This window comes from Paralichthys olivaceus, chromosome 8 (genome assembly GCF_024713975.1).
Source record: "Paralichthys olivaceus isolate ysfri-2021 chromosome 8, ASM2471397v2, whole genome shotgun sequence".
NCBI classification, from domain to species: Eukaryota; Metazoa; Chordata; class Actinopteri; order Pleuronectiformes; family Paralichthyidae; genus Paralichthys; species Paralichthys olivaceus.
The window spans coordinates 27,373,900-27,386,237 of record NC_091100.1 but is presented as its reverse complement, the minus strand read 5'-3'; positions in this window follow the sequence as shown (position 1 = coordinate 27,386,237).

The following is a 12,338-nucleotide window of genomic DNA, read 5'->3' as shown; positions in this document are numbered from 1 at the left end:
AATAAAGGCACTCTGGTGCTTCTGTTGACTGAAGAGTAGAAAATGCGGTTTAGTACTGATATTTATTTGAGTGCATAGAACTACTTTTATACAAAGAAATGCAGTGATTACATCATAAACCTCAGAAAGGCTGTAGTTATATCAAAGTTAATGTAAAACACTTCATGGGAAAGCTCTGTAAATTTGCAGTTGAAGAAACAATTGGGCTGCCACAGAGTGACATAGATGAAAAGATCGAGTTCATGAGGTTATTTTACAATGTTATTGATGCTGTGCAAGGAGAGATGGATGCGCGTTTTGGAGAGCGCAGTGGCAAGCTCATTGGCGCACTGGCTGCTTTGAACCCAGAGGCCAAGAAAAATTTCCTGGACCCATCAAAGCTAACCCCTCTACTGGAATTAGCTAGAGCTGATGTGGTTGAATCTGAATATGCTGTGGCCTGTGAGTTCCTGGTGAAGAAAATGACTGACACCCCGGTACCCCTTGAAGATGGAAAGTGGACAAAAGCCAACATTCTTCCCACTTTGAATGAAGTATAGGATTATGGCTAGAAATAATGGTGCCCTCCCATGCATTTGATATGCCCCCCTTAAGACTGAGGTCTGGCGACAGGTCTGGCATAGCCTACACGTTTTGTACTAATGAAATCCATGATTTCAAAGCCTTGTCCAGCTGTTTACTGACATTTGTCATGTTTAATGAAGAGAGAGGGGGAGAGAGATACAGGCAGACAGACACAGAATTTAAAGACAGTTTTACTGTTCTACAAATTAGGAGTCTCTGTGGGGAAGAAAGACTCTCTGACCTTCTCCTGCTTGCCATTGAGCAAGACATACAAATAAACCAGAATGAAGTCATAAAAATCTTCCCAGAGAGAGCACCAAGGAGGACGCAACTGTGAAGTAGCTGAACGATCCTTTTTGTAAATAGTTGTATTTTATAGAATATATTGGATGCTTTAAGTCAGAGCAGAGTTCTGATTACAAGTTCTAAGTTACAATATTTTTATGATTATTTCTTGCCTGTTATTCATTATTTATTCAATTTGAAAATTTGAGTCACCCTATTTGATTAGACTGTGTTGACTGTGTTAACAAAAATAAATATATAAGTTAAATATATCCTACTGTATTTTTTCTTAATTTTATGAATAATTTTGGCGATGGGTGCCCTTTTTTTTGGCTTGAGCACCTGCCCCCAAAAATGTCTGTGCTTGTACCTGAGGTTTAATATATATATAGATTGTGTGTGACATGCAGACAACAGACTTGGGGGTGAGCAGGAGGGAAGGTGGGCAGATAGCTGGCTGAACACAGGCTGGGAATGAGCAGGAACGAAGGCAGGCAGGTAGGCAGCGAAACGCAGGCTGGGGAGTGAACAGGAGCGAAGGCGGGCGGGTAGCCGGCGTAACGCAGGCTGGGGAATGAGCAGGAGCAAAGGTAGGCAGGTAGCCAGCGGAAGACTCTGGTGATCCTGAGGCACAGGAAAAGCATGGTTAGAGGCAGGCAAGAATACAGTGAGAATATTCGTTCAACATTTACACGAAAAGAGTGCGGCTGAGAGTGAGTACCACAGGAGTGACTGTAACAATCTGGCGACGAGTAGCTAGGAAGCCAGAGTCTTGGTAGTGCTGATGATGATGAGGATGATTGGAGCCCGGTGTGGAGCTCACGCCAGGAGGCAGGAGTCGGAGCCGCGCCCACAAATACTCACGCTCTCACACACACACACACAAGAGGTGGCAAGGGCCAAGCCGTGACACTCTCGCTCTCTCTCTTGCTCACCGTGTCTGTTTCTCACATACACATTTAAGTAAATTTTCAAGCTAAACCCTCTGTATATACTCAGATGTAGCCCCGCAGTGGATCATTAACCCGTTCTCTTTCCTTTTTCTTTTTTCTTTTCTGACTCCCCAACTTTACATATGCTTTCCTGAGTGGCGTTTTGAAAACCACTTCTCCAGCCAACCCAGTCTGATCTCAAAACGTGTAATAGCTAAGTTGGTCCGCTGCACAAAACGTGGGCATTGATTAACTGACTGTGAAAATGAAAACATGGCCAACATTCCCTAATATTTTTAGATAAAAATTTTATAACATAGTTTGGACATTAAAATGCATTTAGATAACATTTCTAGTGAGAAATGTTCCCTTACTTTCACAATCTTCCACCAGTTCATGCTTATGGTCTTTATTTTATTAGTTATCACTGATATTTTTTCAGATCATGCCAGAAAATTTTGGAACTGTAATGTTTTTATTGTCGCTGTGGAGTTGCTATGGACTCTGCGATCCCGGAAACCACATCGTTGTGTGCTGTTTGAATCATCGTCCATGCGTTGTGTCGTTCAGTGAGCATGAATGTTATTCCTGTTATTTGATATTATAATTTGATGATAGATTACACATCTAATTACATTATTTCTAGTGAGAAATGTGCCTTTCACAATCTTCAGCCAGTTCATGCTTATGGCCTTTATTTTATTAGAGACAGGGGAAATCAAATTTCAGTCAATCAGTTGATTTATTCAATAACTTTATTTCATTAAGTTTTTACAAATTAAATTAATAAGATTAATTTAAATTTTGTAATAAAAAAAACAATGCCACTGCCTGTGACAGTAGGTGTTCAGTTTAAAAAGGTATAGAGGTAATGATGTCTGATGTACTGAGTGGGCAACAGTTTTAATCATACTGCCATACAAGTCAGTAGCCAGTCATATTTAGCGTTAGCCTCCCCTTACCCTCAGGTTCTGATTGTAATGTCATTGTGATTAAAAGGCTGAAACACCTGATGATGCTGAAGTACACAACTTAAAATATGTCCCTAACATCCACTGGTGGTCATTAACATCTGCTAAAATCATGAAAAAGGGATTGTATCACCTAATCCTAAAATAGAACTGTTTTCTGTCTCTACCTTTCCTCCCGGTTGCAGTATAATGAGCACCGTGGACCCCTTCCATGCATCACTCTCCTCTTCCTGAATAAGCCCCCCTCCTGTTGACCCACTTTCTGCACCAAACAGAAATCAAGCAGCAGTCAGAGCCCAGAGGGACAAAGGGTCACATGAAATCAATGTCTGCAGAAGAGACCAGTTGAAACTGAGGGGAAGGACCCCCCTCAGACAGGAAACAGAGATGTAAGCTATATAGCATTCATATGAATGCAGAGAAAGCAGACAGTGTTCAACATGTGAAGCTACATGAACCACTGCCTCAGCACCCCACACTCATTGAATATTTTATCAGTGAAACAGTCAGTTAATCAATTTAAACTCTATTAGTATAGCCAATATTCACAGATCACAGTTTTTCTTGTAGGGCTCTACAAGATGCAACATTTTCTGCCCTTCACCCTGTCCAAGAGTAAGGAAAAACTACCCCCCCAAAAACCCTATTCAAAATGATGGGATAGCCTAGGGAGAGCCACATGCAGGGCTGGACTGGGAGAACAAAACGGCCCGGGCATTTTTTGGCTCAGACCGGCCCACATAATTAGCGGAGCACATCTGCCATTAAATTGACGTAACTTATGTCTTCTAAATGTACAAACGTTCTGGCCTAGTGGAAAAGGTGCACAATTTAACTAAAAAAACTCTCTTTCAGGTACCAAAAAAACACCATCAGCTCCACCTTTAAGTTTACGCTTTGGTTTGTCCATTGCCGTCTTCCACTCTCGCAAACTCGCGCATAGCTAAATACAGGGAAGAGGTGGGCCGTAATAATTGGTTCTGTCTCAGATGTCTCAGATTAAATCAACCTCAAAATGAGCAAGGCACCTACCCTGAAGGAACGTAAAGTAAATACAAGAACAATTTTTTTGCAGAAAATGTCACTGGTGGAGCAGACATCTATTGCAGATTACACTCTTTCATATATATCTTTGAACAGATCTTCATGTTATTTCTTGATGGAAGTAGTCAAGACAAGCAGATTCTACGGACTTTGGGTCCTTGAAAAGCGCATTATAAAATAAAGGTATTATTATTATTTATTATTAGATGGCGCACTTGTGCACCTGACTTCAGCAGGCACCGTTTCAGTGCGTATGGTGGCGTATTGGTTAGGTTACCCACCGAATAGTGCTGAAGTGACATCTGAGACACAAATTTAGTAACCCCCCCCACACATGCATGGGCGGAGGGCCGTCAACATGACATCGTGGGCCGCCGGTCAGTTTTTTGTTTTTTTTAAAAAAAAAACAAAAAAACAAAACGGGGGCGGCCGTCGGCCATCGAGGGAAGTCGGCCCACCGGGAAAATGCCCAGTATGCCAGATTGCCAGTCCAGCCCTGGTCACATGGGATAGATTCTGCAAATAGCAGAGCACATCAATGAAATAATGATATTGATACACCTCTTCATTTATGTTATGTGAGACTAGGGCTCCAGACTGCGACCATTTAGTCGCATTTTGCGACTAGTTTTGCATACAGTGCAACTAAAATGTATAACTAAGCACACCACTGCGACTTGCAAGTAAACCCTCAGTTTTTTGTTAAAAGCATCATTGTATAGGATTTCACGTGAAATACCAGGAATGGGCGAAAAAATGTATACATGTGCTCCGAGACTCCTCAGACTGGGAGTGAGGTGGAGTCTATACACACACATACATACAGGCCCTGGGGCCACGCCCCCATTCCCTCACACAATGATCAGCCAGACTTAATATATATTCAAGAGCAATTTTTGTTAACAGAGACAGAGAGTAAATTTTATTTATTGTTCATTTATTGAGGATATTACAGTATTTTTAATTCTAATTCAAATGTCGGACTGAATATTCATAAGAATTCAAGGTTCATTGCTCTTTGAAGGGGGTGTACTTGCAATTGTTTAAATATTATGACAATATCATTTATTACAATCATTTCTGGGGGAATATATCATCCAACAAAATTTGTTTTCAATATTTGCAATAATGCACCAAGTTAGAGGTTTCTTTGCACAATTTACAGCCACAATTTTCTTTCAAATCCAAGAAAACAATTGGTATCGTTGACAGACATAACCCTAACTCAATCGATATTGAATGGAAACCTTATAAATCAGAATCAGCCCCACAATCAATAGTGGATCCCCACACCCAGAAAGGGGAAATTTGCTGTGTTGCAGCATTAGAGAGGAAAATCTAAAATTGACATTAGTAAAAGTACAAGTTAAGATGCAATATAAAACACAAGGAGATAGAAAAATAGAAGTAGAATAGACAGATTGTATACAGTGTTAACACAATATACACAGGGAGATGTAGTGGAAAAACCCTAAGTGTGGTGGAAAACAATTTTGTAATTGAAAAGTAACTTTTATGACCAGAACGGTTTGTGACCTGAAACCTTTATGACCTTTCTATTGCCTCTGTTACCTTTCTGTTATTTATTGACTGTCCACAGACTTGTGCTCTATCTTCAAAGGAAACTTACGCAAATACATTTCCTGTGTCTTAATTCCTGTCTCAAATTGCGACTACAAAACCAATCCCAAGGGACTCAAACAACAGCCTTAGTTCTCCTATATAAGATGCTTGCAATTGACTGTTCTCCATCAACACTCTGAGATCCCTGTGACTCTATGTGTTGATCCTTTCTGCAGAAAGCCCCTGATAAAATACACAAAGAGAAATCTGGTAATCCAACCTCTTGCATTTTCAGATTTCCATCACAGAGAGTAACGTATACAAAATTTAATGGATTGCACATGAGTATCTACAGTATAACAGATTGCACATGAGTATATACAGCACAATGGATTACACATGAGCCAATGAATTGCACAGACACTAATGATTTTTGTTAATGAACCCGCGTTAGAATTCCAGAGCTTGGGAGCAGAGCGGCTGAAAGCTCTGCTCCCCATGGTGGTGAGACGGGAAGAGGGGACAGATAGGTGAATAAAAGAAGGTGATCTGAGGGACCGAGACAGAGTGACAACATGAAGTAGATCGAAGAGGTATGTTGGGGCAAGATTATGGATGGCCTTAAAGGTAAGCAGAAGGATTTTGTAGTTGATGCGTGATTTAACAGGTAGCCAGTGGAGCTGTTGTAGAAAAGGAGTGATGTGGTGGACGGAGGGGGTTTTGGTGATGATGTGGGCAGCTGAATTCTGGACCAGTTGGAGTTTATGGAGGGATTTGTGAGTGAGACCAAGAAGGAGGGAGTTGCAATAATCCAGGCGGGAGGTGACGAGACTGTGGACGAGGATGGCAGTGGTATGGGGAGTGAGGGAGGGGCGGGGCGATTTATGTTGCACAGGTGGAAGTAGGCAGACCGGGTGATGTTATTGATGTGAGATTGAAAAGAGAGAGTGCTGTCGAGGATGACACCCAGGCTCTTAACCTGAGGGGAGGGGGAAACGGAGCAATTGTCGATGTTGAGAGAGAAACTGTCAGTTTTGGATAATGTTGTTTTCGTGCCGATGAGGAGAACCTCAGTTTTGTTACTGTTTAATTTAAGAAGATTAGAGGTGAACCAATATTTGATTTCTGCAAAGCAGTCAGTAAGGGAGGTGGGTGGAAGGTTGGAGGTGGGTTTGCTGGCCAGGTAGAGCTGGGTGTCATCCGCATAGCAGTGGAAATTTATATTGTATTTATGAAAGATATTACAGAGGGGAAGAAGATAAATGATGAAGAGGAGGGGCCCCAGGACAGAGCCCTGGGGCACACCTGAGGTTAAAGAGGAAGGTTGGGATGTGAAAGTTTTAAGTCGGATGAACTAAGTGCGGCAGTAGAGGTATGATTTAAACCAGTTGAGGGGTGTGTGGGTGATGCCGAGGGAGGAGAGTCTATTGAGGAGGGTGGTGTGACAGATGGTGTCAAATGCTGCACTCAGGTCAAGGAGAATGAGGATAGAAAGTAATCCAGAATCAGCTGCCATACATTCATACAGGTTATTGTTGGATAAAATGAGAATGGAGTTGTGTAGCTACAGTTTTCTCAAGAATTTTGGAAATGAAGGGGAGATTAGAAATTGGGCGAAGGTTATTGAAATTGGTGGGATCAGTGCCAGGCTTTTTCAGAATTGGGGTTATTGCAGCGGTTTTGAAAGATGTAGGAACAGTTCCATTGGAGAGAGAGGAGTGGATGAGTGCAGTGATGATAGGGACCAGGGAAGGGAGGCAGGCTTTCACTAAGACTGTGGGGAGAGGGTCCAGCTGACAGGTGGATGGCTTGGACTTGCGGATGAGATCCGAGATTTCTGAGGTGGTGGGGAGTTGGAAGGAGGAAAAAGAATGGGTTGGAGGACAGAGATCAGAAGTGTTGGTGGGGGAGGGTTGAGACCTAAGATCCTGGTGGATCTTCTGGATTTTGTCGGTAAAGAAAGACATGAGGGAGTTGCAGAAATCAATAGAGCAGAGGTAAGATGGGAGAGAGTCCGCGGCTTGGGTGATATTTTTATATAGTGAGAATAGTGATTTAGAGTTGCCTTCATTTGAACAGATGATGTGTGTGTAATAGTTGGATTTGGTGTGGTTGATGCAGTCCATGTAGTGAAGAATGTGGTTTTTGTACATGTCTTTGTGGATATTTAGTCCAGTTCTTCGGAGCAGCCGCTCAAGTTGCCATCCTTTGGCTTTCAAGAGCCGAAGTTCAGGTGGGGGCAGAACGGGAGAAAGAAACAGACCTGGTTTTTAGCGCAGCAAAGGAGTTGAGTATATTGTGAAGTCCAGTGTTATAGTGTGAGACCAGATCATCAAGGGTGGTAAGATTGTGAGTGTTCATGAGGGATTGAGTACTGGAGGAGAGAGAATCTAGGTTGAGGTCCTTGATATTGCCGAAAGAAATGAGACGGGGGAGTTTAGTGATGGAGAGAGGGAGTCTGACATTAAATGAGAGGAGGAAATGATCAGTAATGGGGAGTTCATCTGCTGTGAGGTCAGAAGGGGAGATACCCCTAATAACTGGCATTATCATATAACCAACATAATATAGAGCTAACAATAAAGCCTTATCTGAGTTTGTCCTTCGTTTATGTGTTCAGACACTTATTGAGAGATGAGTGTGGAGTAGCACAGGAGCTGAAAGCTGCAGACATGGTGACCCATCTTCTGCGTGAGTGTCATGGTGTTCTTATGAACTGTAGGGACATACCTTTCAGACAGCCAGAGGAAATGCTGTGGTCAGGATCCTGAAAACTATGAGTCCACTAATGTACTTCTCCCAGTACTGCCTAGAAGTTTTTTACATATTCATAGGCAGTACCAGGAGGATGTTTACAGTGTAAGACCATATCACAGAGTGTGGGGATGACAACACTGTTACTGCAGCATATTAACCTTTTATTTATTGGCAACATGGCTATTTAGGCCAGGGAACCCGTCTTGTCATCCCCAGCTGCTGTATTTGTCCCTCTGAAGGCTTCATACACAGTCCAACGAGTATTCACACACCTGCATATAGGTGTATATATATAATTAGGGTTATTATTATTATATCTGTTGTATCTTTTAATTTAATTGTTATAATAATGATAACTATTTTCACACATTTGCTTTGAAACTGTTTATTTTTTAATAAATATATATATATATTTCCAACAATATATATATTGGTTCAATTGAGTTTACACTGTAATGAAAAGTGCAATAACAAAAGGGACATTAAACAGATGCTGTATTTATTTTGTATATATATATATACCGTATTTTCCGGACTATAAGGCGCACTTAAAAGTCTTTAATTTTCTCAAAAAACGACAGTGCGCCTTATAATCCGGAGCGCCTTATATAGTATTATTATTATTATTTTTTTTATTTTTTTAATTATTAATTCTGGTTGTGCTTACTGACCTCGAAGCGATTTTGTGTGGTACACGGCGCACACGGTGCTCTGTCAAAATGTTTTAATACGACAGTCAGGAGTAGTCAAGTGCGTCGCGGAGTAATACACACTGTGCCTCACCATAATATTACAGTGTGGACTCTTTATATACAGTCTATGATCAGGACCCTAAAATGGCACCTGTCAAGAGACACGCTTACGACGCGGCCTTCAAACTCAAGGCCATCAGTCACGCAGTAGAACATGGAAATAGAGCAGCTGCGAGAGAATTCAACATTAATGAATCAATGGTACGGAAGTGGAGGAAGCAAGAAGATGACCTGCGCCAAGTAAAGAAGACCACACAGAGTTTCCGAGGGAACAACGCGAGATGGCCACAGTTAGAGGACAACATTGAACAGTGGGTTATTGAACAGAGAACAACAGGTAGAAGCATCTCTACAGTCTCTATTCGAATGAAGGCAACAGCGTTAGCACGAGACATGAATATCACTGTGTGGCAGTTGACCATGCCACGGGGTTCCCACCACGACAGCCAGAGACAAACCTGTCCAACCATTGGGTGCTCAGCAACATCTTTTTATTGAATGCCAACAGAACTGACAAAACATTGAACTTCAAGGGTCCAGCACTTTCTGCTGGACCATTAGCTTCACCCAGTCTCTTCCCCAGTGTGTGTCTGTCCAGAGGCAGATGAAGGTGAAGGTGTGCAGGTGAAGGTGCTCTCTCAGCCCCTTCACCTCCACATACCCCCACCACCAGATTCAGGTCCGGGAGCTATCCGGCCTGAACTACTCCCCCCCTTCCATCCGGCCAGGGGAGGAACCCAGCCCACCGACTGAGGCGCTCCGGGGGTCGAGCAGGTGGGCGTCGCGGGACGCGGCGTCTCTCTGGCGGCCTGGAAGGTGGGCGCCGCCGCACGGACACCTTGGACCCCGGAACAGGAGTGCGCCGCCGTCCGGGGGTCCTACCCATCGAAGCAGGGTCGGCAGCCGTCGGCCTATCCGCCGACCGGGGACCCAGAGCTGCGGGGATCGCAGAGCCCGCGAGCGTCAGCTTCACCGCTGACTGGGGACCCCGAACTGCGGGGACTGGGAGCTTCAGCATCCTTGCTGACCGGGGAGCCGGAAGAGGAGCAGGACCAGGAGGTGTCGGCTTCACCGCCGACCTGGGCACCGGAACCGGAGGTCTCGGCTTCCCCACCGACCTAGGCACCGGAACCGGAGGTCTCGGCTTCCCCACCGACCTCAGCGCTGGAACCGGAGGCGTCAGCTTCTCCGCTGACCGGGGAGCAGGAAGAGGAGCCGGCCCGGGAGGTGTCGGCTTCACCGCCGACCTAGGCACCGGAACCGGAGGTCTCGGCTTCCCCGCCGACCTCAGCGCTGGAACCGGAGGCGTCAGCTTCCCCGCTGACCCTGGAACCGGACCCATCGGCTTCACCGCCGATCGGGGACCAGCGCTCCCCACCCTCTCCAGCTCGGTGCCGCAGGTGAGACGCCCAAGCCTCATCCTCTCCGTCTGCCTCAGGATCTCCTCCGTCTACCTCAGGCTCTCCTCCGTCTGCCTCTGGATCTCCTCCGTCCGCCTCTGGAACTCCTCCATCTGCCTTCTGCCCTCTGGCGTCTGATCTTTGTATGGGCGCAGAAGTGCTTCATCTGTTCCCTTCCCGAATGATTTTAACTAGTCCATGTCTCTGGCTGTGTGAGGTCCTTGTTCAGGTGCCAGTGTGGCAGTTGACCATGCCAAGGGGTTCCCACCACGACAGCCAGAGACGAACCCGTCCAACCATTGGGTGCTCAGCAACATCTTTTTATTGAATGCCAACAGAACTGACAAAACATTGAACTTCAAGGGTCCAGCACTTTCTGCTGGACCATTAGCTTCACCCAGTCTCTTCCCCAGTGTGTGTCTGTCCAGAGGCAGCTCTGCTGCCTCCTTTTCAAGCATGAGGATCAATCAGCGATGGATCGTGGATGCCTGGGCTAAGGTATCAGTCTCAACTGTGGTCTGAGCTTTCACGAAGGCCGGAATCATCATTGAACTGCCAGGTAACAGCAACGACACTGACTCGGATAATGACGAGAGGGATCCGGGCATGCTGGATCCCGTAATCGCCCAACTGTTAAACTCGGACACTGAAGATGAAGAATTTGAGGGATTTGTGGACGAGGAATGAACTGAAAAAGTGAGGGTATTGTGTTATAATTTACGTGTTATAACTGAACAATTTTGAGAGTTATTGTGAATACGCTAACGTTTGATTTAGTGGTGTCAGACTGTTTTTTTACGTGTTACAACTGAACAAGGTGGGGAGTTATTGTGCATACACTCATTAACGTTTGAACAATGTTGAAAGTTATTGTGAACGTGTTTTATAAAGTTTGACTGACTGACTTATCTGACTGTTATGTTTCGCTTAATGCACCTTATAATCTGGTGCGTTTTCTATATGAAAAAAGTTTGAAAATAGACAGTGCGCCTTATATTCCTGTGCGCCCTATAGTGCGAAAAATACGGTATATATATATATTATATACATAAACTGATTTTTTACACAGGTTGGTGTGTCTGAAAGGCACCATGATTCAGCTCTGCTTCTCAAGGACGAATGGTGACCTCCTGTCTGGATCAGTCCTGTTGAAAACAATTAAAATACTTAAAGAATTATACTTATATATTATAATATTTGACATTTAAATCCCTTAGTTATGCTGCGATAGGATTAGACTGCCGGAGGACAACCCCTCTCCCTCCCTCTATCTCTCTCTCTCTCTCTATTATCATCACCATCTGTAAACATACATGTCTCATTAATGCATGTTAATGCATGATACTAACTAAACTTCTTCTCCCGAGTTACTGTGCTCTCTCGTCCAGCTGGTTCTCATGGATCATGGCTGCTTCCTGTAATGGGTTTGGTTTGGTCCCAATAGCAGCACAAAGACAGGCGGGTATCGTTGGTAACAAACTTTATATTCACAAGAGGTAATCACCGGATAGCCAAGGGAGCAGACAGGCAGAATCCAGAAAGGGACAGGCGAGGATCGTGGTCGGGGACGGAAGGCTGAGGTGATTACCAGGAGATCGGTAAGGCAGGATGGTCGGAGGCAAGCAGGGTCGAAACCAGGAGATCAGGCAGAGAAACGCTGGAGAGTCTGGTGCAAGCATCAAGAACAATCTGGCAATGAATGAGAGTGGAGCTGGGGCTTAAATGCAGCCAGAGCAGAGCAGAGAGCACAGGTGAGTGGAGTTGGCTTAATGAGAGGCAGATTGAAGCAGGCAGGTGCAGAGTGGTGAGGCAGAGATGAACTGTGACACTCCCAGGTCATGGATCGCTGTTATTGTAGCATTGTTATAACCCACCACTGTATATATTACCACCACTGCTAACCACTCCTACTGTAATCATTGTCTTTCATTGTATTTGTACAATATGTTTCTGTTGTTTTGTTCTGTACACATGACATCCATTGCACGTCTGTCCATCCTGGGAGAGGGATCACTCCTCTGTGGCTCTTCCTGAGGTTTCTTCCACCTTCTATTCCTTGTTAAAAGGTGT